General features: G+C 37.4%; 1 protein-coding gene across 1 annotated transcript in view; it reads left to right on the top strand.

Moving 5' to 3' along the window:
• The window catches only part of COL5A2 (collagen type V alpha 2 chain), a 158,015-nt gene that overhangs the window by 50,089 nt on the left and 80,192 nt on the right, over window positions 1-27,734 (top strand). The gene's annotated exons all lie outside the window — the stretch shown is intronic.

Below are 27,734 nucleotides of genomic sequence, written 5' to 3' on the forward strand. Positions count from 1 at the left end.
TTAATTACTATGACCTACTATGAGTTACCTACTGGGGGTAAAAGTATGTTTAGGATTAAATGAGATCAAGAGTATAAAACAGTTTGGATAGTCCTTAGCACATATTGAATATTCAATAAATATGAGCCCCTATCGCTATTTCTAGTGCTACATTACCGTGGCTATCATTTTAACTAAAGTCCTTTGAACCTGAATTGTCTTTTAATAACTCTTAGAAAATCAAAAAAAGATTAGCATCAAAATGCTGAGCCACCAGTTCTTTGTCATTAATCCAGAAATTTCCTAAGTGTGTGTAGGTATGGCCATAGTGTTTGGCATTGTTGGAAGCTGCAACGATTGAAATATTTTAGCCTGCAGATTATTATGAACAATAAACTTCCAAGTGGAATACTACCTTGGGTTTCCCAGTTCACTGTTTGTAACCAATATTTATGACATGGAAGAGTAGAATTTGTTAGAAATCATTATAGTACTTCATTTACAAGCTTAGGTAATGTTTCTCTTACCGGGTACCCTGCAGCTTCATGGAGAATTGAAAATACTTGGGTGCTGTTCAGAACACTGTATGTGGCAATGTTTTGTCCAAAAATATCTTCTTAATAAATTACATGTTGCATATTATTATCCAAGTTTGAGAAGAAAATAATTTCTAAAGGGGTTGAGGTAGGTTCTGTTTTTACTCTTGGGTGATTTGGATTAGAGACTATTTTTAAATTAAGCTAGTACTTTACTATTTGACTTCAGCCATAAATGTCAGTGGAAATGGAAAATAGAAATAGGAGAACAAAAATAAAAATTACTTTATTATATATAAAGATTCATTATATACAATTATATGTATATTCCAGCTAACCCTAGATTGTGGAGCTGAAGATATGTTCTAAGGGCAAAGTGACTTTCCGAAACTTTTAAACTAATGCTTCTTATAACTTCCCAGATTGTACTAATTTCATGTGGTTAATAACACATGTAGGAGTTAGTATTTTTACTAATAATGGAATAATTGGGACTAGGGAAATTTCATTTTATAAATCTTAAAACTGATTATCCACACCACTTCCTTCTTTATAGATAGGCTTAAGACATATAAATGGAGATTTTGCATTGCCATTTATTATATAATTTGCCTCACTTTCCTGAAATGTGCCCTTTATTTCTTGGTATTTGGCAGCTCCCAAATTCTAAAAGGATGTTTTTATGTAGTTTTTTTTTTAACTCTGTGATTTCTCAAATTTAAATTTGCTTTCTGCAACACTGTTGAAAATGATGCACTCCACCACATTCCAGCAAGTTTTGGAGAGATTATTATGTTTCTTTGTCAACTATTTTGATAGAATAATTTTCAATCTCAAGATATAATTACTATCAACTCTGTAAAGACTACTGGCTGGTGAGAGATTAAGTTCTAAGTGAGTGACTTTTGGAACAGAATGGAGGGCTAGAAGTATTTATAACTCTCAGATCAGTATGGAGAGAAAGGTAGATCTAGGAATCTTTCTTGATACCAAAGAACATTGATGAGCATATCATTTCCAGTATTTGTTTCTGTTTTTATTAGTCAAAGAAGAGCTTTCAGGAATGGTGAAGCAAGCCTACATGGCTGTGTCCTCACTAGACTGTAAGGTCTATAAAGGCAGGGGAGTGATTTCCTATGCATCTCCTCAGTCTCTTATTCAGAAACAGACACCTAAACGATGAATTAGTCAATCCACTCTTGGAGGCAGGACAAACTGCTCCTGAAAATCCTGTCTTGTAAGAAACATCACTTCTGAACTCCTCTGGCTCTGTCTCCAATCTTTGGCTTCCCATGGCCTCTCTAGTTTCTTTCTCTTTTTCTCTCCTCTGTCCTTAGGCTGAACCCTCCTCAGTTCATACTAGGACCAGAATAATGACCTGGTTTGCTGCCTGGAATCTTTCTCTCCTCTGTGATTCTCCCTGTTTACAAGCTCAGGAGATTCAATCTTCTTCCTTTCATTTTTCTGCTCAATTAAGGAAAGGACTTCAGTGCTGTTACGTCATCATCAATCAAGTTAAATACAACACTGTTAGTTAGTGTTCAGGATTTCTATGATTGGAAGTAACTGGCACTTTCTGGCATTTCTTCCCCTTGTTCCCTATATAAGAATACTCAGTAAAAGGCAAACCAAATTCTGCAATGTTCCCTAAGCATATCCCATCTTTAACTCCTGATCTCTGAGTAACTGCTTGAGTATCTCCCCATTTCTTGCTTCTGAAACTCCTAATAGGCATTTATGGGCAGTAATTACCTAATTGTTTTATTGAGTTTTGACAATAAATTAGATAGGGGTTATTATACATAAGTTTTTTTTGCTATATATTATGATTTGGCCAGTTGAATTTTGCTTTTTGTTTTTAATTCTACTATGCTTAAAAAATTCATAGCTTGGGCTTAAATAAAAGTAGAGTCATATTATTAGAAAGTCGGGATAGTTTTTATTTTAAATTTGAAGCCAGGGCTAAAACAATTTATACAACTTCCTTGAGTGTGCAAAATTCATTTTATCTGATTAGCAATTTTTTTAATTTAAAAAGATACATCTAATCAAGATTATAACTCTTCCTAAAAACAAGACCTTTTTTTCTTGGATTTCTTGAAGTTGTCTGTACCAAAATGATACTGTTATTCTGGAATGTTGATGTGGTAGGAAACTTCTACTTATGTCTCTAAAAAGTAGGCCATGATTACATATCATAAAAATAGACATAAAACGTGGCTATTCTGGCTTCTTGAGGTCAAAGAAGCTTGCCATGAACATGTTTAATCACATGTCCGTATGTCTCAATGACTTAACCTTTCAAAAAAGAGGCATTTTGTACAAGACAAGCAAAATATGGACCTCAGTGTGTGAATTATAGATATCTTATAATAAAAATCTAATATCCTCTGAGTTAAACCAAATTTAACATCCATATTTTATCAGTTATAATACATAGGATTATTTTGTTCAAAATGTAAATATTATGTTTAAAATCCAAATAGTATTATGACAAATATGATTAACATACACAGTCTCTCCCTTTCCCTTCTAATTTGTTTTGCCAAGTACAAGAGGTGAATTTAGCTAAAATTTTTATGTATATATGAAGAAATTCTCTTGGAAAGACTGTAAAACTAACCAAATCATAGTTTTCATTCTTTTCAACAATTTAGTTTTTAAATTCAATTTTCACCAGAGTTGCTAAATTTTCACCTTTTAGAGCTGAAGAGAGTTTCACTAGTGTATTCTTCTGAAGCCCAATTGCATCAAGAAATATATATTTTTTCATCCTCCAGGGTACAGACAGTCTGAGCATCATATTAGTGAGCTCAAAGTCTAATTTATTATTGTTTCTGCTCAACGGAAGTCTCCCTGCTTGTGACACACACATCACGTGCCTTTCTCTATGAACTAAGCAGAGTGCTTAAAGCTGCCTTCAGTATTCAGCAGCAGTTCAAAACCAACCTCTGACTCTTAAATCTTTTGTCCAGTGAAGTATCTTAAGACTGTCTACTTTGATGCTTAAAGGCAATCTAATTCATTAAACTTTTTTTCGGCTGAGAACTCTTTAAGCAAAGTTAAATTTCCTCACTAAATGACTGTCATATTTTCATGAAATTTTTGAAATGGTATGAACAACTTAAGGGCAAAACAGAATTCTTAAAATGCTTTGTATTCTATATGCTGTTAACTATCATTTGCAAAATGCCCCTTTATATGAACTTTCAATACACTTAACCGTCAAAGTCATCTCCTATAACCCAAGGATCAACTTGAAATCACTGTTCATTATTACAATTTTGGAAGATGACATTTCTCCTAATAAGAATGGTCATTTTAAAATACTATGTTATTTCCTTTAGATCTCTGTTCACACTCTGCTTTATCTGTGACATCATCCCTGATTATTAAAAAATTTTCCTGCTTTCCTCTCCCCATTCAATTCTTTTCTCTTCTAGCATTCTTTGCCTCTTCCTTGCTACAGTTTTCTTTGCTCATCACTGTTAGACAGATCGTGTGATAATGTAGTTAATTTGCTTACCTTCTCTTTCCTTTCATCAGTTGGTAAGGTCTTTGAGGAAGAGATCTTTTTATATTCTGTCCATACTTACTTTCCTAATACTGGTATGGTGCCAGTACAGAGCAGTACTCAATATATATGTATTGACTGAGTGACAAAGAAATATATTGAGCTTTTGGGGACTTTAAATCCAGACTCACAGTTCACAGTCACAGTGCTAAAGGTAAGATTGTAGATTGGTTTATCCTCTGAATATTTCTTTATCTAGAAAAAGGACATATCCCTTTATAAGAAATGAAAGATATGTATGAAATCTTTTCCGGGCCAAAGTGGCTATTTAAATATGGTAGCAATCCTCTGGTTTGATTTCTTCCTTTCCTTTTAGTTTACCACGCAGCTCTAATGAATACCACGTCTCAGGTTGTCTGGTAGATGTCAATGATTCAGCTGTGAACAGAACAGAGTTACCTTGCCTCCGTGGAGAGTTTAGTCTGGGAGGTATTAAAGCAAAAATTAGGGTTGAATATGATGAGCTTTTTATAGAAGTATCTTTTTTAAATGAATCACATATTAGGTGCTCAATAAATGTTAAATGAGTGAGTAAATGAATTTTTAAAAATTCTCAATCAAAATTTACTCTTTTCACTTTTTAGTGAAAAGCAAACATTTTTTTTTTCATAGAATCTCCTCTCATGATATCTCTGTGATTAACAAGATTTGTATTAAATTGTCCAAAAGTATACACATGAATTCTACCTACAAATACTGTCATCTTTCCATGAATTACTAAAGGAAGGAGAATTATCATGCAAAGCCAGGTGAGAAGTAAAATTATTCAGACATGTATTGTCCATCACTGTATTACCAGGGTCCAGGGAAATGCCTGACACAGAGAATATAGAAAATGCATTTTTGTCAAATTGAACTGAAGAAATATAAGGAAGGAAAAGTATTTTAATTCTGTGGCCAAAAAGATCTCTAGATATCACAATTGAGATATCTTACTTTAGTTAACTATTCATTTCTTTCATATTTCTTTGCTTCAGTGGCAGTTATGGTCATAAAATTCATAACTACTTTTAGACAGGACCATTAAAAAAGCAAAATTTAAAACAGCTAAAGCTTTCATACCACATGGAGCCAAGAACTTTATATCAGTATAAACCTCCGAGCATATTATATTCCATAATATGTCTGTTTAGTAAATGGCTAAATTATAATCCAACCTCTTTTCCTATGTCCTTGCATATATTTAGTTTAAATGAATGCACACAATACAGTTTAGTCATTCTTTGATTCCTAACTTGAAAATACTTTCCTAGGCTATAAACTTTGTCTGTTTTGAGATTAAGTAGGTGATTTCCTTGGAGAAGGAAATGGCAACCCACTCCAGTATTCTTGCCTAGAGAATCCTTGGACAGAGGAGCCTAGTGGGCTGCTGTCCTTAGGGTCGCACAGAGTCGGACACGACTGAAGTGACTTAACATACATGCATGCATTGGAGAAGGAAATGGCAACCCACTCCAGTATTCTTGCCTGGAGAATCCTTGGACAGAGGAGCCTGGTGGGCTGCCATCTATGGGGTCACACAGAGTCGGACACGACTGAAGCGACTTAGCAGCAGCAGCAACAGGTGATTTCCTAGTAGTTTTTGAATGTAAAAGAGAGAAGAGGGTTTTAAAAGACAGCAACAAAAGTGGTATTCGTCATAGACCCCACTGTTTTGTTTACACTGTTATTCTCTATGTTCTCTTGCGTACTTGAGGAATGTTTCAGAATCATCTCTCAAAAGGAACTAAAAAGTCATTCTTCAATCATTTAACATATTTCATACCCAAAATATGGATTTTCAGATTTCTTTAACAATTCTTTATGGGCTGTACCCTTTTTGGTAAAACATAAGGGACTTTCCATGCCAATTTATAAAGGCACAGAAAATAGGCTGAAGGTATAGCTGACAGCCTTCCAGCTTTACTAACACTGGCATCTGTTTTCTATAAGTTAGTTGTTATTTTTTCTTGTTAAATTCTCCCTGTGAAATGTTTTCCTTGAGATTTTTCTTTTGGTATGAAATCTGCCCAGTGATACGACTCACTAGTGGTCCATAAAGACCCAATTGGATTCTCAAGGAACTTTGCAAGTTCTTACATTCACACCAGAGTCTCATTGTACTGATCGACATTGGATACTCTTCTAGTGAGATTTATTACTGAAATACCAGATTCATAATTATTAAAGCAACTTAAACTTCAAGGTGTTTACACTTTAAAAGGATGATTATTGAGTGAGATTTCAGCTTTGGGGTCATTCTACATAGTAAATCCTCTATGGAGGGGAATGCTGTGTTGTTATAATGAAGGGGCAGAAAATACATTCTTTAATAACTTGTCCGTAAGGAAGGAAAGGTCCTAAATGGGCAGAATTACACTAAGCAACAATAGTTTTTCTATTGTTTATTCCACTTAAAGAACATGGTACATCATTGGAAATGCTTGTTGTGATGACACTGCTATGCTGTACTTAGTCGCTCGGTCATGTCCGACTCTCGTGACCTCTTGGGCTGTAGCCCGCCAGGCTCCTCTGTCCATGGGGATTCTCCAAGCAATAATACTGGGGTGGGTTGCCATGCCCTCCTCCAGGGGATCTTCCTGACTCAGGAGTTGAACTGGGGTCTCCTGCATTGCAGATGGATTCTTTACCAGCTGAGCTACCAGGGAAGCTCATTGTGATGACAGCAGTGTCCCAAATCTGGCATCAAAATACAGAGAAGCATTTACAGAAATAGAGATTTCCAGTTGCAAAACAAAATTAGAATCATAAGAGGTAGATTCTAGGAACTGGTATTTCAAAAAAATTCTTTTGAGTAGATTCTACTGTATCAAAGCCAAGACTGAAATTAAATTTGGACATTTACAGCATTTAAAATCACAAAAATATATAGTTTTTATAGGAATCATTTTGGGTGAAAACTTTGACTGAAGAAAGAAATAAAAAATCATAAACTGTGGACATAAAAATAACCCGAAACTTTAAATGGCTCTGAAAGATGACACTGAGGTTTGCCTCCCAACCCTGTAGGCTCAATACCACTTACTTTTTAGAAACATAAGTGGCAAGTTATGGATCATATTGGCTGAAATCACAAAATATACTGTGACAACTTTAAAAGCCTCTTGTCAAAATGTCATATAATTAACTGTGATTACATTAAATGCTGGTATATTGCTGTGGGCAGGTAGCTCAAGTATTGTGGCATTAACTGTGCTGTGTTTAGTGGCATCCAACTCTTTGCAACCCCATGGACTGTATGTAGCTTGCCAGGCTCCTCTGTCCATGGAATTTTCTATGCAAGAGCACTGGAGTGGGTCACCATTTCTTCCTTCAGGGGATCTTCCTGACCCAGGGATCAAACCCACATCTCCTGCATTGGCAGCCAGATTTTTTACCAGTAAACCACCTGGTAGGCCCTTAGCATTCTGTATTTATTTCTATCAAGGTACTTATTATTACATACTTTAATTGCTTGATTATCTGCCTGTCTTCCTCATTGGGCTGTAGCTATTTGGAATTAGGATGGCATATTTTGTTTTGTCCAGCTCTAGTACCTGGTAGAGAAACGGCATATAGTAAGTGCTCGATATTTGTTGGCAGGATAAAGACCATATTACCTCTCCTCACGGACTTAGCATTCCTTGGAGTGTTTTTGTGGATATTTCTTTGGAGACTCTAATTAGTTGTTTCACTCTGCCCAAAGCCCCTTTGTAGCACATTTGGTTGCATATGTTTCATTTAATTAAATATGATCATTTTTGTCATTGCTGTTGTTGGTTTAGAATGCATTTTTATTACAATGTTACTTCATAGGGGAAATAAGATTTGATTAACGTTATTTTATTTACTTATTTCACTAAGACACATAAGTTATTCCTCCTGAGTTTTAGGACTTTTTGATGTCTTAGTATAACTGCCAAAGAGCTTATTTCCTCTTTCCTTTAAAGAAATTCTGCAGAATGTTCCACTTGATGTGCTCTAAGTGTTATATCACTTTTCTTGAAATTCTTCCTTGTTTGGCAACATGGAAAGAAATACAATTTTATAAATGTTATAAGGAAGAGAAATACTCTTGATTATTAAATAATTCCTAAGTTATTGACAATATTTTAAAATAGTAATTTGGTGTTAATGATCATGACTGAGGGAAATTTTCCATAGTGTCTTTCTATCACAATAAATACCACCATGTAAAGAATCCACGTATATTGCTTATTAGACAATATACATTTTTTACCTTATTGTCACATGGGCTTTTTTCCTTTACTGATATTTTAAATTGTTTCAGTCTTAACATTGAAAAACTTAATGATTGTTGAGTTAAATTAACCCCCAATAATTTTAAGTATAATCTAGTTCTTAAGAATTAATTTTTAAATTTCTGACATCTGTAGAACACTCTATATAATGGAGTTTGTAATCTGTCATACATGGGCTGGCATAAAATAGCAGAAAGTCATGGCTGAGAGAGGTATATCTCTGCATATTTCATATTCCTTTAAGTTCTGGATAAACTCTTCACTTATTCAAGGGACAGTTTAAGGACTCAAAACTTGGGAGCCTATGAAGTGAAAAGACTTTAATTTTATGAGATGTAGTACAATAATGTTGAATGCGTAAATTATGCTATACAGGACATACAGTTTGGTGTGAATATAGAGAATGATTTTGTCTTTGCCTTAGAATTCCTACCTCTAAGAAAAGTCATTTGTAAAGGTTTACAGGCATGACATAATGCCTCTCAATCTATTCTGTTTGGCAGTTTAGATGCTGAGAATGACCTGATTCTCCTGTGGTTGAATCTCTAACTCCAGGGAGATTTCTATTGGTGGAGATATACTGTAAGGGTTTTTGTTTCTTTGTTCATTTGTTTGTTTTTATATATAGCCCACATTTTCGTCTAATTGTCTTATCTGATAATGTGATCCAGTCATGAAAAGTTTGACTGAACTCATGATAAATCCCATCAGTCTTTATATTTGATATTTAGCCAAAAATTTCCATTAAATAAATCTTAATCACTGCTGTTCCATAATATCATAAGAATATCCAGATTAACCCAATTATTTCCTGTTAGATTAAGTTTACATTTTTATTAGCTCACATTCCCTCTTTTCTTTAACATAAAGCAAAATGTGCAATCACATCTATTCCATTATTTTCTCTTATTTCTGATCATGATTGCCAGTCAAATAGATTGTGACTGAACTGATAGTTAATTAAACAGGAAAAACTTGAAGTTGTAGATTGGTTCTTTGAGGAAATTTCTATTTTCAAAGCTGTTAAGAGAAGATTAAATGTTAAAAAAAAGAAAATAGTTAACTTTTGTAAAGACTAGTTCAGACTTCAGGAAAATGAAAGGAAATGAACTGAATATGATGTAATTTAAGAAGCAGGTGTTTGATGGTTTGCTTTTAAATTGTATTTTTTAATGTTGAATTTCCCCCAATGGCTTTTTCAGCATCCTTTTTAGCTTAAATAAAGTAAATAGAATAAAGTATATTGTTTGCTGTGAGGAAAATCACTTTTATGCAATGAAAGCTGAATTTTCTGGGGGAAATTTTCATTTCCTGTGCTCTGTAAGCCAATCTGAAAAAGAACTGAATAATAGTTGGTATGCAGTCATTAACTACCTATGCTCATCAAAATGTCTGAGAGCGTATTTGTGTCATGGAGCTAGTTTTCCCCATCAATATCCTGTGAAGCCTCAGGAAAGCTAGGGGAAATTTCACAGGATATTAGAATGGTAACATTTGGTCGCTGCACAGGCATAGCATCAGGAAATGAAATATTGACCATTTAGAGTTGGGAGCTGAACAGAAAGAAAAAAATGGAGTCCATATTCTTAGTATGTTTCATTTACTTCCCTTTGATAACAAATTCATTAAAAAACACACAACACTCCCTCTCCCTGTCCTTATCTCTAAGAGTGTTTTACTCTTTTAAATTTTTCTCTCAAGTCAGTCCAGACTCCTCTTGCTCATCATCCTTCATATGGATTGTCAGGTTATTATTCTCAATATTCAAAATATACAGTTAGAGTGTGAAGTTTAGGTTCTATAGATACAATATTGTTTTTCTTGTAGGACCTCCCTTGTGGCTCAGATGGTAAAGCGTCTGCCTTCAATGCAGGGGACCCGGGTTAGATCCCTGGGTCGGGAATGTCCTCTGGAGAAGGAAATGGCAATCCACTCCAGTACTCTTGCCTGGAAAATCCCATGGATGGAGGAGCATGGTAGGCTACAGTCCATGGGGTTGCAGAGTTGGACATGACTGAGCGACTTCACCTGGTCTTGGTCTTTCTTTTATATACTCTCTAAGGTAGCAGTCTAATTTAGAATGTTGTAGCTAGGAGGATGTAGTTGCTCTGCTACTCACTAATTTTGTAATCCTGATTGACTCCAAGCCTCTACCAGGGTGGTTTAAGGATTAAATATGAAATGTACATAGGAATTTAGCATAGCTCTTACAATGGAATAAATAGTAGCTACTAATATTTATACTTCATTGTTATTCCTTAATATTCATCCAAATATGACTTATGCAGGGTTTATAATTTTTTCCAATCAAATTTATGTATCTATCCAAAACTTTCATTTCATTCAATGTCAAGGTCATCTTCCTTTTCTACAGTTATCTGTATTAGTTTTCCAGGACTAGAGTTGGACACGACTTCACTTTCACTTTTCACTTTCCTACATTGGAGAAGGGAAGGGCAACCCACTCCAGTGTTCTTGCCTGGAGAATCCCAGGGATGGGGGAGCCTGGTGGGCTGCCGTCTATGGGGTCGCACAGAGTCGGACACGACTGAAGTGACTTGGCAGCAGCAGTAGCAGCTGTATAGCAAAGTGTAACACGCTGAGTGGCTTGAAACAACAGAAATGTATTGTCTCACAGTTCTGGAGGCTTTAGTCCAAATCAAGGCGTCGGTGGGGCCATGATCTCTCAGAAACCTAAAGATTAACCTTGTTTGCCTCTTCCTGGGATCTGGCCTTGCAATCTTGGATTTTCCCTGGTTTGCAGCTGCTGCACGTTAGTCCCTCTGCTTCTATCACGTGTGTCTGTGTTTCTCTGTGTGCTCTATTCTCCTCTCTTTATGAGGACACCAGTCATGTTGGATTAAGGACTAACTCTATTCTAGTTCATCCTCAACTTAATTAACTACATCTAAAGACTTATTTCCAAGAAAGTTCAACATACCTTCTGGGTGGACACATTTAATCCACAACTGTATCCGATAGATGTTAATTCCTCCATTCTTTCCTGATGTTATTATTAACCTTAAAAGTTATTTTCTAGTTTTTCTAATACCTATCCCATCCATAGTTAATCACACTCTACATATTTTCTATCTTGTGTCCTGTGGATTTACCCCTCTTATTCCCAGAATGACTATTTCTCCTAACTACAGTATAATATTTAAACTACTGGCCTTTAGTCTAATTTGCTTTCATCTTCAATTCTGTTGTTAGGTTAATATTCCTGAAAGCTACTTATACATTCTTCTGTTTATTCACTTACTCATTTATTCAATAAGCATTTACTGGACATGTTGTTGGGCTTTCCTGGTAGCTCAGTTGGTAAAGAATCTTCCTGCAATGCAGGAGACTCCAGTTCAATTCTTGGGTTGAGAAGATCCCCTGGAGAAGGGACAGGTTACCCACTCTGGTATTCTTAAGCTTCCCTCATAGCTCAGTTGGTAAAGAATCCGCCTGCAAAGTGGGAGACCTGGGTTCCGTCCCTGGGATGGGAAGATCCCCTGGAGGAGGGCATGGCAACCCACTCCAGTACCTTTGCCTGGAAAATCCCCATGGACAGAGGAACCTGGGGGCTACAGTCCATAGGGTCACAAAGAATCAGACATGTTGTATGTGTCAGACACTGTTCTACATTCACAATGCAGAGAGAAATTAAATGTGTTCTCCCTGATGAAATGTATCACCTGGTAGTGTTTACCTGCAAACAAACAATAGATTGTTGCAGATATTTTGCCAGGTGTGTGGATAAGATAAAATCAGAGCACAGAGAAGCATGTGGGAAAGGGTTAAGTCAAGAAAACCTTCCTAGAGGAAAAAGCGTTGCTCACACCAAGAATTCACATCCCCTCTCTTTTCCTACTAATATGACATGTTTGCCCTCCTCTCCATGCCTCTTTTAGGTGGTTCCTGCTCCCCTTCCCCAGTACTCTTGCCTGGAAAATCTCATGGATGGAGGAGCCTGGTAGGCTACAGTCCATGGGGTCACGAAGAGTCGGACACGACTGAGCGACTTCACTTTCACTTTTCACTTTCCTGCATTGGAGAAGGAAATGGCAACCCACTCCAGTGTTCTTGCCTGGAGAATCCCAGGGATGGGGGAGCCTGGTGGCTGCCGTCTATGGGGTCACACAGAGTCGGACACGACTGAAGTGACTTAGCAGCAGCAGCTCCCCTTCCAGGCAATCTTCCTTACCTCCACTGTCTCAGAGTTTGCATTTTTCAAGACCTACTTTAGACCCCACTTTTATTCACCCTCCTCAGATAATTTCAGCTCATCTTGATCTCATCATTTTAGATTTCTTACCCATAACTTCTCAAACCTAGAATATACAATGAGCTTTCTTGACTAATTGTGGTCATCGGAGAAATAACTGGATAGAAGACAATTTATGTTTTGATAGTCCTTAGTAACGGAGAAGGCAATGGCACCCCACTCCAGTACTCTTGCCTGGAAAATCCCATGGATGGAGGAGCCTGGAAGGCTGCAGTCCATGGGGTCGCTGAGGGTCGGACACGACTGAACGACTTCACTTTCACTTTTCACTTTCATGCATTGGAGAAGGAAATGGCAACCCACTCCAGAGAATTTGCCTGGAGAATCCCAGGGATGGGGGAGCCTGGTGGGCTGCCGTCTATGGGGTCGCACAGACACGACTGAAGTGACTTAGCATAGCATAGCATAGTCCTTAGTAAATATTTGTTAAAAGCATGATTTTATAAATCTCCTTCCTATTTACTCAAATAAAAGTTTTTCTGGAGTAGGATATCTGTCTTTTACTTTTGTAACTCTCTGGGATATGGTCAAACATAGACTCTTGATATATACTTATCTAATGTAAGTATGTAAGAAAATGGATTTGAGTGGATGTGCTGGGTATAAAATATAAAAAGTGAATTTCTAGTACAGATATTTAATATCTTATTTCTCACTGTTTTCTAAATCATAAACTGGCATCCATGGATGAAGCTCCTTGTCTTTCAAGCTAAATGTTATACAATACAACAATTTTTGACTTCCTAAAGTGTCAAGGGAGCATAATCTAGAATTCTGTATCTAGTTTTGAGGAATGGTATTTTAATTCAGTTGTGCTGAATTTCCAAATGGCTGTAGAACTGGACCTGGAAAAATACATTTATATTTCATCACAGTGTTGCCAGACTTAGTCATTGGTGGCAACTGATTGCTCCTGTGCCGCGTGCGCCGCTGTCCTGGCTTCTGCACTGTTGGCCAGCTCCATCCACTGATGAGCCGCGTCCCTGCTCCCCTCTTAGGCACCCACCTAAAGGCGTCGGGGGGTTTAGAAACAAGAGTGCTGTTGTTTGACTCTCAGACAGGAGAACAGATGCCAAAGAAATGAAAATAGGAAGAAATGAGTGAGAGGAAGTGCCCGTGCTCCTTCAGACCCATCCCAGCCAGTTGGCAGAAAGAAGGAGTTACACGCCAGTAAGTGAGCCAGGAGTGACAATATTATACAGCTTGGAAGTGAATTTTTGGAAGAAACCATTGTGGATACTAGTTTTGGCCCTTTAAAAATACCTTAAAAGTATTAAATTAAAGGAAATAAGGACATTTATAGGAAGCTTTTGACTTATCAGGCCTCTAGCCTAGATGAAGTGCCCCTCTTAAATATCCCCACAACAACCTGGCTTTGCATCTAGCTTTATAGTTAAAGAACTATGTCCTACTAGTCCATTGCTGGAGTGATTCCCTAACAAGTCTGTGAGCTTCTTCAAGATGGGAAGGAATTTGTTACCTTATCTCTGTATTCCCAGTGTTTGGCAAAATAACAGACAGATAATAAATATTTGTTAAATAAATAAACTCTATTATCGGAATGCATATATTATGCTATTCTGATGTTTGTTTAAAGAGTCAGTGCGTTTACTTTATAATTTAAAGCTATCTTAATGTCAAAGCTATTGGATGACTAAAACAGCCAAGGAAGCCTGAAACACGCACAGAGGAGCAGATGTACTGCGGGGGCTCATTGGATGGTGTAAATTGTGGCTTTCCACTCTCTCACTGATATGCATTTAGACTGTCCTAGAGTTTGAAATACGTGTTCTTACCAAACAGGACTTTGAAGGACAGCTAATACATGATCAATCTACTCGCAAATTAATGCCTTTTGGAATTCTGCATTCCTTTTATTCCTAGCTTACTTGAAGTCTGCTTTTATAAATTTAACTTTTTCTCCCAAATGATTGAAGTTTGTTTTGTTTGGGATCCTAGGAATCCTTCAGGTTGTTATTCCTGAGAATTCTAGTTAATTGAAATAAATAGCATTAGGCAGAGGTCTCTCCAACACACAGGGGAAGATTTCCAGGATATGAAATGGTAATTCAGAAGGGCCTGGGGCTCATATAGGTTAATGAGAAAGTAGAATTAAGTTTATAAAAATTTCAATGTGTATGCAAATTTTCCAAAATGAATTCTTGAAATATACATTGGAGCAAACTTACTTTGTCTCCTACAAGAAAGTTTCATTACCTTTTTCAGCTTCTATATATTTTGATTGTTTTTGGCAAGGAAGCTGGACTCCAAATGTCTCATCCTACGACTTAAACTGTGTTGTGGTACTAGACAAGTATTCAGTAAAACTTTCTAGATAAATATATGTTGACTAAATGGGTTAAATAGTGCCTCCATTCATTTTTGGATTAACTTATTTCGATTAACTTTCAGCAGCAATTTGATTTTTATGGCAAATTTATTTATCATTGGTGTTGTTCAGTCGCTAAGTCTTGTCTGACTCTGCAACCCCATGGACTGCAGCATGCCAGGCTTCTCTGTCCTTCACTATCTAATGGAGTTTGCTCAAACTCATGTCCACTGAATCTGTGATGCAACCATCTCATTCTCTGTTGCCTCCTCCTTCTGCCCTCAATCTTTCCCAGCATAAGGATCTTTTCCAATGAAATCTTTCTCTTTGCATCATGTGGCCAAAGTATTGGAGCTTCATCATCAGTCTTTCCAGTGAATATTCAGGAGTGATTTCCTTTAGGATTGACTGGTTTGATCTCCTTGCAGTCCAAGGGACTCTCAAGAGTCTTCTTCAGCACCACAATTTAAAAGTATTAATTCTTCAGTGCTCAGGCTTCTTTATGGTCCAGCTCTCACATCCATACATGACTACTGGAAAAACCATAGCCTTGACTAGATGGACATTTGTTGGCAAAGTGGTGCCTCTGCTTTTTAATAAGCTATCTAAGTTGGGCATAGCTTTCCTTCCAAGGAGCAAGTGTCTTTTAATTTATATGGCTGCAGTCACCATCTGCAGTGATTTTGGAGCCCAAGAAAATAAAGTCTGTCACTGTTTCCATTGTTTCCCCATCCATTTGCCATAAAGTGATAGGACCAGATGCCTTATCTTAGTTTCTTGAATGTTGAGTTTTATTTATTTATTTTTGAATGTTGAGTTTTAAACCAACTTTTTCACTCTTCTCTTTCACCCTAATCAAGAGGCTCTTTAGTTCCTCTTTGCTTTCTACCATTAGAGTGGCATCATCTGCATATTTGAGGTTGTTTATATTTCTCCTGGAAATCTTGATTCTAGCTTCTAGTTCATCCAGCCTAGCATTTCACATAATGTATTCTGCATAGAAGTTAAAAACACAAGGTGATGATATACAGCCTTGTCATACTCCTTTTGCAGTTTTGAACCAGTCAGTTGTTCCATGTTCTAACTGTTGCTTCTTTACCCATGTGCAGGTTTCTCAGGAGACCGATTCAGTGCTCTAGTATTCCCATCTCTTTAAGAGTGTCCCATAGTTTGTTGTGATCCACACAGTCAAAGGCTTTCATATCATCAATGAAGCAGAAGTAGATGTTTTTATAGAATTTCCTTGCTTTTTCTGTGATCCAACGAATGTTGGCAAATTGATCTTGTTTCCTCTGCCTTTTATAAATCTAGCTGTACATCTGGAAGTTCTCAGTTCACATACTGCTGAAGCCTAGCTTCAAGGATTTTGAGCATAAACTTACTAGCATGTGAAATTCTAAATGTTCAAACTAAGAGACAATTGGAGAAGGAAATGGCACCCCACTCCAGTGTTCTTGCCTGGAGAATCCCAGGGACGGGGGAACCTGGTGGGCTGCCGTCTATGAGGTCACACAGAGTCAGACACGACTGAAGTGACTTAGCAGCAGCAGCAGCAGTCCTGTTCTTTCTCCTTTATTTGTCATATCCTACTATATTTCATCCCACCTGAAAGTGAAGGATCATATTTTATCTTTTCCTATACGTTAATGAGTAGAGAAACTGAGGCACATTTTCCTTTAACAAACAGCCTATTTAATCTTTTTGTTCAACCTAAGTCTTACCCTCCACATTAGCAAATGTTTTACATTCTTGTCCTCTGATCTCAACATCTGCTAACCCACTGCATTAGCCCAAAAATGTGTTCCATAGCTATTTGGGATTGAACAAATAATAAAAATTATTTTGAAAACTCTAAATCTTTCAACAGATGTTTTAAGAAAATAATATGTGTTCCTTTCCTCTATATACTTTTTATGGCCATCATGTTTTAAGAAACTAAAATATGAAATAAAGAGAAATTTAAAAAATTGTAATCTAAAACTAAAATGAATAGTATTGAATAATTATTAATAGTTTAAAGCTTTTGAAATTGCAATAAAACTTGTCCCTGTTCACATTTTCTCTACATAAGGGTATTTTAATTTCTTCTCTACTTATTTACTTATTTGGAGAAGGAAATGGCAACCCACTCCAGTATTCTTGCCTGGAGAACTCCATGGACAGAAGGGCCTGGTGGGCTACAGTCCATGGGGTTCCAAAGAGCTGGACACGACTGAGAGACTAACATTTAGTTATTTAGGATAATAACTTCTCAGAAGCACATGGCTTTACAGGTCAAATTCCTAGATTCCATTAAAAAAATTTTTTTTCTTATCCAAACATAGGATAATGAAATATCACTGGTTTAGTTCTGCATTTTGCTAAAGAAATTTGAAATTGATCTTCCTTCTCTATGTAGTAAAAGTTTGTCGGAGAAGAAATGGTTATCTTGCTTGTTGGTCTTCTCAGCCTCCTTTGCTCTCCCTCTGCTTCTCCTCCTCCTCCTCTTCTTCCTGCACCTTCTATCTTTGCTTTTCTTGTCTATTGTTTTCCCTACAAGCGCAGACATTTTACAATGAATAACTTTGTTGTACATCTAGAAAGTTATTAAGAAAACTTCCCAGGAAAGGCCACAACTTCTCTTTCTGTTCCTGAATATTCCTGGAGCATTTGTCCTCTGTTGAGACTGATGTTGAGGCTTGACCCTTAAATAAGGTGACTACTAGACAGTCATGAATGTGCATTATAGTAGGTAAGCTGAACATTAAATTAAAGAGATAGATTTATATTCTGAAATGATGGTAAGGGAATACCAGAAAGAAGGGTAAAATCCATTTCATTACTGTTCTTCAGAGAAATTACCTTCTAATTTTTAATAGCTACAAAATAGACATAAATTAAGTCTTGGTGATAGTGATAGTCGCTCAGTCATGTACAACTCTTTGCGACCCCATGGAGAAGGCAACGGCACCCCACTCCAGTACTCTTGCCTGGAAAATCCCATGGATGGAGGAGCCTGGTAGGCTGCAGTCCATGGAGTCGAGAAGAGTCAGACACGACTAAGTGACTTCACTTTCACTTTTCACTTTCATGCATTGGAGAAGGAAAGGGCAACCCACTCCAGTGTTCTTGCCTGGAGAATCCCAGGGACGGGGAGCCTGGTGGGCTGCCGTCTATGGGGTCGCACAGAGTTGGACATGACTGAAGTGACTTAGCAGCAGCAGCAGGACTGTAGTGTGCCAGGCTCCTCTGTCCATGGAATTCTCCAGGCAAGAATATTAGAGTGGGTTGCATTCTTTTCCTTGATCCTCGCATATCGAACCCAGGTCTTCTTCACTGCAGGCAGATTCTTTACCGTCTGAGCCAAGGGTAGATCTGGACAAAAGTGGGTATTATGGATACTAGTTCAGGTCTGTAGATACACTCAAATGGATAAACATAGAAATTATGTCTTCAGAATGAAAACACTAGAAATGAGTTCCAGAAGTGAGCTCCAGAGATAATAGTACACAAAGAGATAGCTCCTTCAGTTTCACTTTCAGTTCAGTTCAGTCGCTCAGTCGTGTCCAACTCTTTGTGACCCCATGAATTGCAGCACACCAGGCCTCCCTGTCCATCACCAACTCCCGGAGTTCACCCAAACTCATGTGCATCGAGTCAGTGATGCCATCCAACCATCTCATCCTCTGTCATCCCCTTCTCCTCCTGCCCCCCAAAAAGGCTCTTGATGAAAGTGAAAGGAGAGTGAAAAAGTTGGCTTAAAGCTTAACATTCAGAAAACGAAGATCATGTCATCTGGTCCCACCACTTCATGGGAAATAGATGGGGAAACAGTGGACACAGTGGCTGACTTTATTTTTTTGGGCTTCAAAATCACTGCAGATGGTGATTGCAGCCATGAAATTAAAATACGCTTACTCCTTGGAAGGAAAGTTATGACCAACCTAGAACAGATCAGATCAGTTGCTCAGTCGTGTTCGACTCTTTGTGACCCCATGAATCACAGCACGCCAGGCCTCCCTGTCCATCACCAACTCCTGGAGTTCACTGAGACTCACGTCCATCGAGTCCGTGATGCCATCCAGCCATCTCATCCCTCTGTTGTCCCCTTCTCCTCCTGCCCCCAATCCCTCCCAGCATCAGAGTCTTTTCCAATGAGTCAACTCTTTGCATGAGGTGGCCAAAGTACTGGAGTTTCAGCTTTAGCATCATTCCTTCCAAAGAAATCCCAGGGCTGATCTCCTTCAGAATGGACTTGTTGGATCTCCTTGCAGTCCAAGGGACTCTCAAGAGTCTTCTCCAACACCACAGTTCAAAAGCATCAATTCTTCGGTGTTCAGCCTTCTTCACAGTCCAACTCTCACATCCATACATGACCACAGGAAAAACCATAGCCTTGACTAGACGGACCTTTGTTGACAAAGTAATGTCTCTGCTTTTGAATATGCTATCTAGGTTGGTCATAATCTAGGTTGGAAGTTCACGGTTCACTAATTGCTGAAGCCTGGCTTGGAGAATTTTGAGCATTACTTTACTAGCGTGTGAGATGAGTGCAATTGTGTGGTAGTTTGAGCATTCTTTAGCATTGCCTTTCTTTGGGATTGGAGTGAAAACTGACCTTTTCCAGTCCTGTGGCCACTGCTGAGTTTTCCAAATTTGCTGGCATACTGAGTGCAGCACTTTCAAAGCATCATCTTTCAGGATTTGGAATAGCTCAACTGGAATTCCATCACCTCCACTAGCTTTGTTCATAGTGATGCTTGATAGCATATTCAAAAGCAGAGATGTTACTTTGCCAACAAAGGTCCGTCTAGTCAAGGCTATGGTTTTTCCAGTGGTCATGTATGGATGTGAGAGTTGGACTGTGAAGAAAGCTGAGTGCCAAAGAATTGATGCTTTTGAAATGTGGTGCTGGAGAAGACTCTTAAGAGTCCCTTGGACTGCAAATAGATCCAACCAGTCCCTCCTAAAAGAGACCAGTCCTGGGTGTTCATTGGAAGAACTGATGCTGAGGCTGAAACTCCAGTACTTTGGCTGCCTCATAAGAGGAGTTGACTCATTGGAAAAGACCCTGATGCTGGGAGGTTTACTTTAGACACTTCAAAATACTTTAGAATCATTGGTAGTAAAATGAATGTGGTCAAAGAACCATTGAGAACTGTGGAATGTTTAGTTCACTGTAAGAACAAGTTCAGTTTAGTTAGAGTGAGGGCAGTGAATAAAGAATAATCCAATAAAGAATGAATTAGAAGGAATAAACTGACTACAGTGATGTCTAGATTTTCTCCAGAAGCCTTAATATTCTTCTACATGAGAAAAGATAAGAAAAGAAGGCAAAATGCACCTGCAAAGAAATAATAAGATACAGAGTTGACTTAATTTTAAAAGTCTTATTATATATAATATTTAATTTCATACTCTTTTGAACATACCATACTAGATATTCTCTTATAATATAACAATAACTCTTTTTAGTCATACAATAACTCTACAATTATAAGACAACTCTACCACCTAAAGTGGCTAAAACAAATAATAAATAAATAATAAACTAAATAATAACTAAATAATAATTAAAAATTAATTCAACAGATATTTAATAGCATATACTATGATCCTGACTACTATTCTAAAACACCAGGCTATATCAGGATATCAGTTCAGTTCAGTTCAGTCGCTCATTCGTGTCCGATTCTCTGTGACCCCACGAATCACAGCACGCCAGGCCTCCTTGTCCATCACCAACTCCCGGAGTTCACCCAGACTCACGTCCATTGAGTCCGTGATGCCATCCAGCCATCTCATCCTCTGTCGTCCCCTTCTCCTCCTGCCCCCAATCCCTCCCAGCATCAGAGTCTTTTCCAATGAGTCAACTCTTCACATGAGGTGGCCAAAGTACTGGAGTTTCAGCTTTAGCATCATTCTTTCCAAAGAAATCCCAAGGCTGATCTCCTTCAGAATGGACTGGTTGGATCTCCTTGCAGTCCAAGGAACTCTCTAGAGTCTTCTCCAACACCACAGTTCAAAGGCATTAATTCTTTGGTGCTCAGCCTTCTTCACAGTCCAACTCTCACATCCATACATGACCACTGGGAAAACCATAACCTTGACTAGACGGACCTTTGTTGTTATATCAATGGACAAATCAGAATGAATGATATCTGTCCTTGCAGAGCTATAAATCACAAGGGGGCAAAAAATAGACAAAAATACAATAATATAGTAGGTTCAAAAGTGCTAAATACCACATTAAAGAAAAATAGAGCAGGAATTGTTAGATGGAGAGAGACATGGGTTTATGTGTGGTAGTTTTCAATTTTTTGTAAGGTGGTCAGGGTAGCTTTATGGAGAAAGTCATATTTGAGCCAAAAGCAAAGGAAATGAAGGAAATCTGAAATGTGGGTACTATCCACTGCTCAGGATTTGCTACTTACTTATCTCCAGATACTCCATGACCAGAGTCTCGGGAGATAAATTTATCTCCGTGACTACCTAAAACTCATGATTGTACCCGTTTGAAGAGAGAAATGGCTAGGCAGATTTTTGATTCTCTTCTTTATTTTAAGCAATGTCATTGCTGGGGCTAGATTAAGTACCCAGACTTCATCCAACGCAATTCAAAACCTTTCATGCATTTAGGCAGGCAGACACATTTTGCATGGCACAGATGGTACTTAATTATTCACTTAGGATTAATATAATATTTGAGAAGGACTAGAGTTTGCTAGAGATATTACTACTAACATTTCTAGTAGGCTCAATTCTTTTGGTGGAGTTTTTACAGCTCTTCATTATTGAGCCTTCTGTTTGGAGGAAAAAATCTATGTCAAATGGATTAACAGACTGAAAGTTGGTTTTCCAGACAAAACCATAGATGAGCATTGCATGTGCATTATGTGCAGTTTTAGTTTCACAGTTTGGCCACAGTTATTTAGATTTCCCAGTGATACATGGAAAGTTAAGTAGTACCCAATATAAAAGTTTCCTTTGTATTTTTTCCATTTTAAGTCAAGGAAAAACAGCAGCTTTACTAGCTAACTGAAAAGCCCTTGGATATGAGACAGAAAACTTTCATGACTGTATTGAAGAAACTACCTTTGTACAGTTTGTCTAATCTCATTTTATCTGTACTTCTGTGTCACTGAAATACTATATATTAGTTGTCTTCTTTTTACTTTCTTAAATTTCAAGATAAGTTTTCATAATTGATTGTTACTATGTTGCTTTTGGAGAAGGAAATGGCAACCCACTCCAGTGTTCTTGCCTGGAGAATCCCAGGGACAGGGGAGCCTGGTGGGCTGCCGTCTATGGGGTTGTGCAGAGTCGGACACGACTGAAGCGACTTAGCAGCAGCGGCAGCAGCATGTTGCTTTAGAATATTAAGTATGTTATCTTGGTAGAAGAGAAATTCAACTCAGCTTAAATAATCATTGAGAGGTAACTTTATCCAATTGTTAAAAAAAAAAAATAGAGGACACAAGAAGGTAATAATTTGTGTAATCATCCTAAAAAGAGATTTAAATTCAGATGGTTTATTGGAAAGTAAAAATCTATAAGTGGATTGAAGAAACAAAAGATGCAAAACTTTACAGGTCTGCTTCTTACTCACCTATCCACCCACTCAGACCTTGAGGCTGAGGTGGAAAAGTATTGTCAAAGTATGTGACACGTCCCCCTCAGCTATCTCTGGCGGCCTCATATGAATCTAATTTTTTAAATGTGAGGGGTCAGACAGAGAAAGAGAGATGATCGGTGCAGAACTCTTGGCACTGAGTCAGAAGGGTCTAAAGGAAGGACTCAATACTCTAACCTCTTTGTCTCTCGTGATGATAAACAGTGCCTGAGAGCAGAAGGAAGGGAGGGATTTCCTTGGAAGATTCTCCAGAACTGAGTCCAGCAGCTGGAGCTCTGCTGTGCATTGGTAAAGGCAGCATCTGTGGTTTGGTCCACAGGGACCAGAGGGGCTGCCCTCCTGCATGCTCTTTGTCCTGTAAAGCATTCTCTGCCCACTTCAGAGGGGCACCAGCTGACTCTGCCATGATTCTAACCCTGCAAAAACTTTTGCAATTAGAGAAACTTTAAATAATGTCAGCTCAGACTTTCATAATCTCCAAAGGGACCTAGACCAAGTGGGCCAGGAAGGCTGTGTGTGTTAGTCAGTCACATCTGACTCTTTGTCATCCCATGGACTGTAGCACATGAGGCTCCTCTGTCCATGGAAAGCTGCATGCAAGAATACTGGAGTGGGTTGCCATTCCCTTCTCCAGGGGATCCTTCCCAACCAGGGACTGAACCGGGTCTCTTTTCAGGCAAATTCTTTACTGTCTGAGCCACCAGGGAAGCCCAGGAAGGCTGAAGGATTGCTGTTAACTTAAAATTTTTTTGTTTCAAAATAAGAGCTGCTATGACTGACATGGACTTCTTCCTTTCTGGTCACACAGAAGTCTAGATGTCAGGGGTACACTTAGCAAGAACCACCAAGTGACCCATTTCCCTTTCATTCAAAATAGAGGTCCATAGTACACATCCTGATTATGTAACGTTGGGTATGAAGATTACCGAGATGAATACATGTCTGGCTCCCAAGGAACTCACAGTCTAGTGAGATACAATGATCTGAACAAACACTTCTTTGAATAAAAGATTTAAAATTTCTGTGATAGCTGAGCATATTATTTCTTCAAGAAAGTTCTTTAGTTAATGTCTACAGAATGTCCAGCATAGGCTTAAGGAAGGTTTATTTTGTATATTTTTCAAAATTTTTAGGTAAAGCCCAATAATTTAATATTAAAAATAAAATCACATCTCTCCTGAACAGTCAAAGGTTTCAATAAGGCCATTTGTATTCACACTTTTTTGCACAAGTATAATTATAAAGAAATGTAGCCATAGGGTGTGGCTCTTGGTTGTCAAACAGCAATTCTGATGGCTGAGTTTTTAATTATTTATTATAATAAGATGGTGGATTTGGCCTGCCATCTAGTGATTAAGAACTGAATTCTTACAACCAAATTCCAAAGCACCTAAAGTTTATGAGACGACAAATCTATGAGGATGTTTGAGAAACACAGAACAACTGAGTTACTTTCAAACAAAACATGGTCAGATAAAATATATCTCTTCTCTCTTAAGAGATCAGTGCCAAGATGTTTGTAACCATGATTTTGCAATGGATTGGTTCAGTTTGTTGGAACATTTGATAAGAGTGAAAGAAACATGTAGCTTGGGAGATGAAATTTCTGAAAGTTACAACACCATAAGAGATTACAAAATAATGGCAACACAATCAGGTATCTATCAGTCCTCCTCAATTATAGAAAAGTTAAAAAAATATAAATGGAGAAAAAAATGCAAGTGTCAAAGTTCTTTGGTTTTGGAGGTCTTTTTCAGATTTTATAAGAAATGATTTTTAAACTTCTGGGCCTTCAGTAAAGGCTAATGTCAGCTTACATTAATGTTATGATTTCTATAGAGGAATCAGGAGGATGGTATTGACCCTCTCAGAATGTCATATAAAAATTCTTAGTTATTTTTAATAATATTGTCATTCATGAAATAATTATGTCATGACTACTTCACTGCAAATTGGCTGCAATTTTGCTTCCTCTATTTTACTTTTCTTTTCATTTAAATAAACATCTATGTAGAAGACAGAAAAGACAACCTAATCATAAGGCACACAACTACCATGAACAAACTTGAGAACTGCAAGCCACCCTGTATTTTCCGCCCAGCGTTTCTTTGTACACTTCTTTCATTCAGACACGAACAATGAGAGTTCACTGAGTTTTTGTGCCGTCTGGGATGAGCATGGATTCTGTGCGGGGGAAGAGAAGGCAGGGTTTAGCAGCAAATGTGGTTTTTCATCTCTTTGCCATTTAAAAGCATTCCAACTAACTTTCCACATCATCCTAAATTTAAGTATAAACCCTCAGGGGGAAACGGACCAGTGATGACTCAGAGTATAAAACTAACTTTTAACGTTGTCATTTAAAGTAAGTAAGAAAAAACACCAATACAGTATACTAACGCATATATATGGAATTTAGAAAGATGCTAACAATAACCCTGTGTACGAGACAGCAAAAGTGACGCTGATGTATGGAACAGTCTTATGGAATCTGTGGGAGAGGGAGAGGGTGGGAAGATTTGGGAGAATGGCATTGAAACATGTAAAATATCATGTATGAAACGAGATGCCAGTCCAGGTTCAATGCATGATACTGGATGCTTGGGGCTAGTGCACTGGGACGACCCAGAGGGATGGTATGGGGAGGGAGGAGGGTTCAGGATGGGGAGCACATGTATACCTGTGATGGATTCATTTTGATATTTGGCAAAACTAATACAATTATGTAAAGTTTAAAAATAAAATAAAATTTAAAAAAAAAAGAAAAAAAAAATAAAGTAAGTAAGATAGTGGCCCACTTCTTTGTCTGTTGGATTGAGGTGGAAACTGTTTTAAGCTTTCAGGAAGAAACTGACCTATGAGTTAACACAAGTCTGAAAGAGTGTGTCTTTTTATCCCAACCCTGAAGGAGACACAGAGCGCAGGATAGCCCACCCCTGAAGAGGCTCTCACACATTTTAATGATACTTAATCGACAACATCATTGTATGTCGTCTTGTTGTTTGTTTTCCATATTCTCTGTTTCCCCATTTATAATTGTTTCATCAGTGAAATTGAGATCCACTTCACAATGATAGTATTTATTTTTGAGAGCAGAATGCTTTAAATGTTTTGCATATGCAGTCCTAGGCCCACTTAGCCCTCTGTAAATATATGTGAACACTTTTGCCTCCCAGGGCGTGGCAAGGGAGAAGCAAGCCAATTGAACTTGGGGTGTATCTCATTTTCAGCCAATGGCACTTAGTCCTTGTGATTAGATATTTCTGTCTTAATCATAAAACTTAATGAACAAAAGTATTTTTTGGTACTTAATGGAATAGCTCAATGGACTATGGGTGTGAATCCATTTCTATGGAAATTTTGTTTTATGGAAACATTCACCTTGGAACTGCATTGTTTCAAAGTGACTTTTCATCTACAAGTAGCACTGCTTTTTTGAAGTACTGTTTTCTTATGTTTTCAAAATAGTTCCATAGAAAAGCATGTTAAAGCTAGATATTTATTTTCTCCTTCCTTGAGCATGCCTATAGTAACACTGGATCAGTTCAGTTCAGTCGCTCAGTCGTGTCTGACTCTTTGCGACCCCATGAATCGCAGCATGCCAGGCCTCCCTGTCCATCAACAACTCCCAGAGTTCACTCAGACTCACGTAACACTGGATAGACAGAGCCAATTTTATTTTACTAATGAACTACATAGTATGTGATAAACATCTTTTGGTGAAGATTAGACAGATTAGAAATTTTGTGCTTTTCTTATGAATAGTACAAAAGCCAGGATGTGGTACCATGCTTTGAAAACAATTTTCCATTTACCAAACATCTGTGATGAGAGACTAAATATGTGAGGCAAAGTATTCCATAGAGCAGTGAGAAGAATGTTATCCAAGAAAAACTTTCTGAAGTTATGAAGATGGATATTTAGACTAATGTCTCTTTAAACTGAAATCATTTTTGTCTGTAGTTCTATATTAGCATTTGACTATATTTATTGTGAAAGACATATAAATGTTACTAAATGTAACTATATTTCAAAAACTTATTGTAAATGCATTTAAAAATTTTTAGTGTTATTTTTGTAAAATAGTGGTACAATTTAGTGAACCATAATTTAGATTCACTCATTCATTCATGTCCATCCATTGAACAAGTACTTGTTGAATATTGATTCTATGCAAGATATGATGTTAAGCTTTAGAAATACCATGATGAACAAGATACACTAGTTCTCACTTTCATATTGCCTGGTGGTGGAAATAAGAAAATAAACAAGTAAAAATAAATAAATAAATACTAATTGTGATAAACCTTATGAAAGCAGTCATTTTTGCCTAAAGATTCCACTTTAGTAAATGTTTAATTACCTTGCTTATAATACAAAATGAATGAATCAATGGATGGATGGATGAATGAGTTCTTTAAAGCGTTCTATAAAGCATATCAATTGGATAAAGAAAGTTTACTTTTAGAGGTTAGTCAGAGAAGAATTGTGGGGGGACAGGTAGCAAATGTGATAGTGAGCTAGTGGAGTTGGAGTTGAGGAAAGGAAATGCAGTGCCAGGCAAAAGGATCAAGTTGTATTGATTCCTTTGGGAGGAAGGGACTGGGAGGACTTTTGGGCTTTAAAAAGGAGCTTTGAATTTAAGTAGTTGGAAATGAAAGGAATTAAGCAAGGATTTATGATCCACATTGTGTTTTAAAATACTATAGTTTTGTTTCTTGTGAATCACAATGTTAAAGATGTATGTGTTTATTTTATAGTAAATGTATAACAGAATTGCTATGTATATAAAACTGCATATATATTTCCAAGTATGCATTAAATTTTTATCTAAAATAAAAAGTATTTGGCAGATATTATGTAATAGCTTACCATGTTGTCTTGGTCCTGACTTAGTTAATTTTGATAGAAAGATAATTAATGCATTGGCATTAATTTCATTTCCACTACAGTTTAGGAAACTACTTTCAGATGTTTAGCGGAAATCCACTCCATGAATGGGTCACCATTAGCTTTTTTTATCTTAATGTTTAAAATGAATATAAGTTTTTCTTCATGATACATGAATACTTATTGTCTTCTGTTGTGGGATTTACTAATGGAAAGTTCCAAGTCAGTTTCAAGTCACATAGGGTTCACCAAACACTGAAATTATGTATTCTTTTTAGAACTATTCTTTTCACCCTCTTTTCA

The sequence above is a fragment of the Bos javanicus genome, chromosome 2, assembly GCF_032452875.1.
Source record: "Bos javanicus breed banteng chromosome 2, ARS-OSU_banteng_1.0, whole genome shotgun sequence".
NCBI classification, from domain to species: Eukaryota; Metazoa; Chordata; class Mammalia; order Artiodactyla; family Bovidae; genus Bos; species Bos javanicus.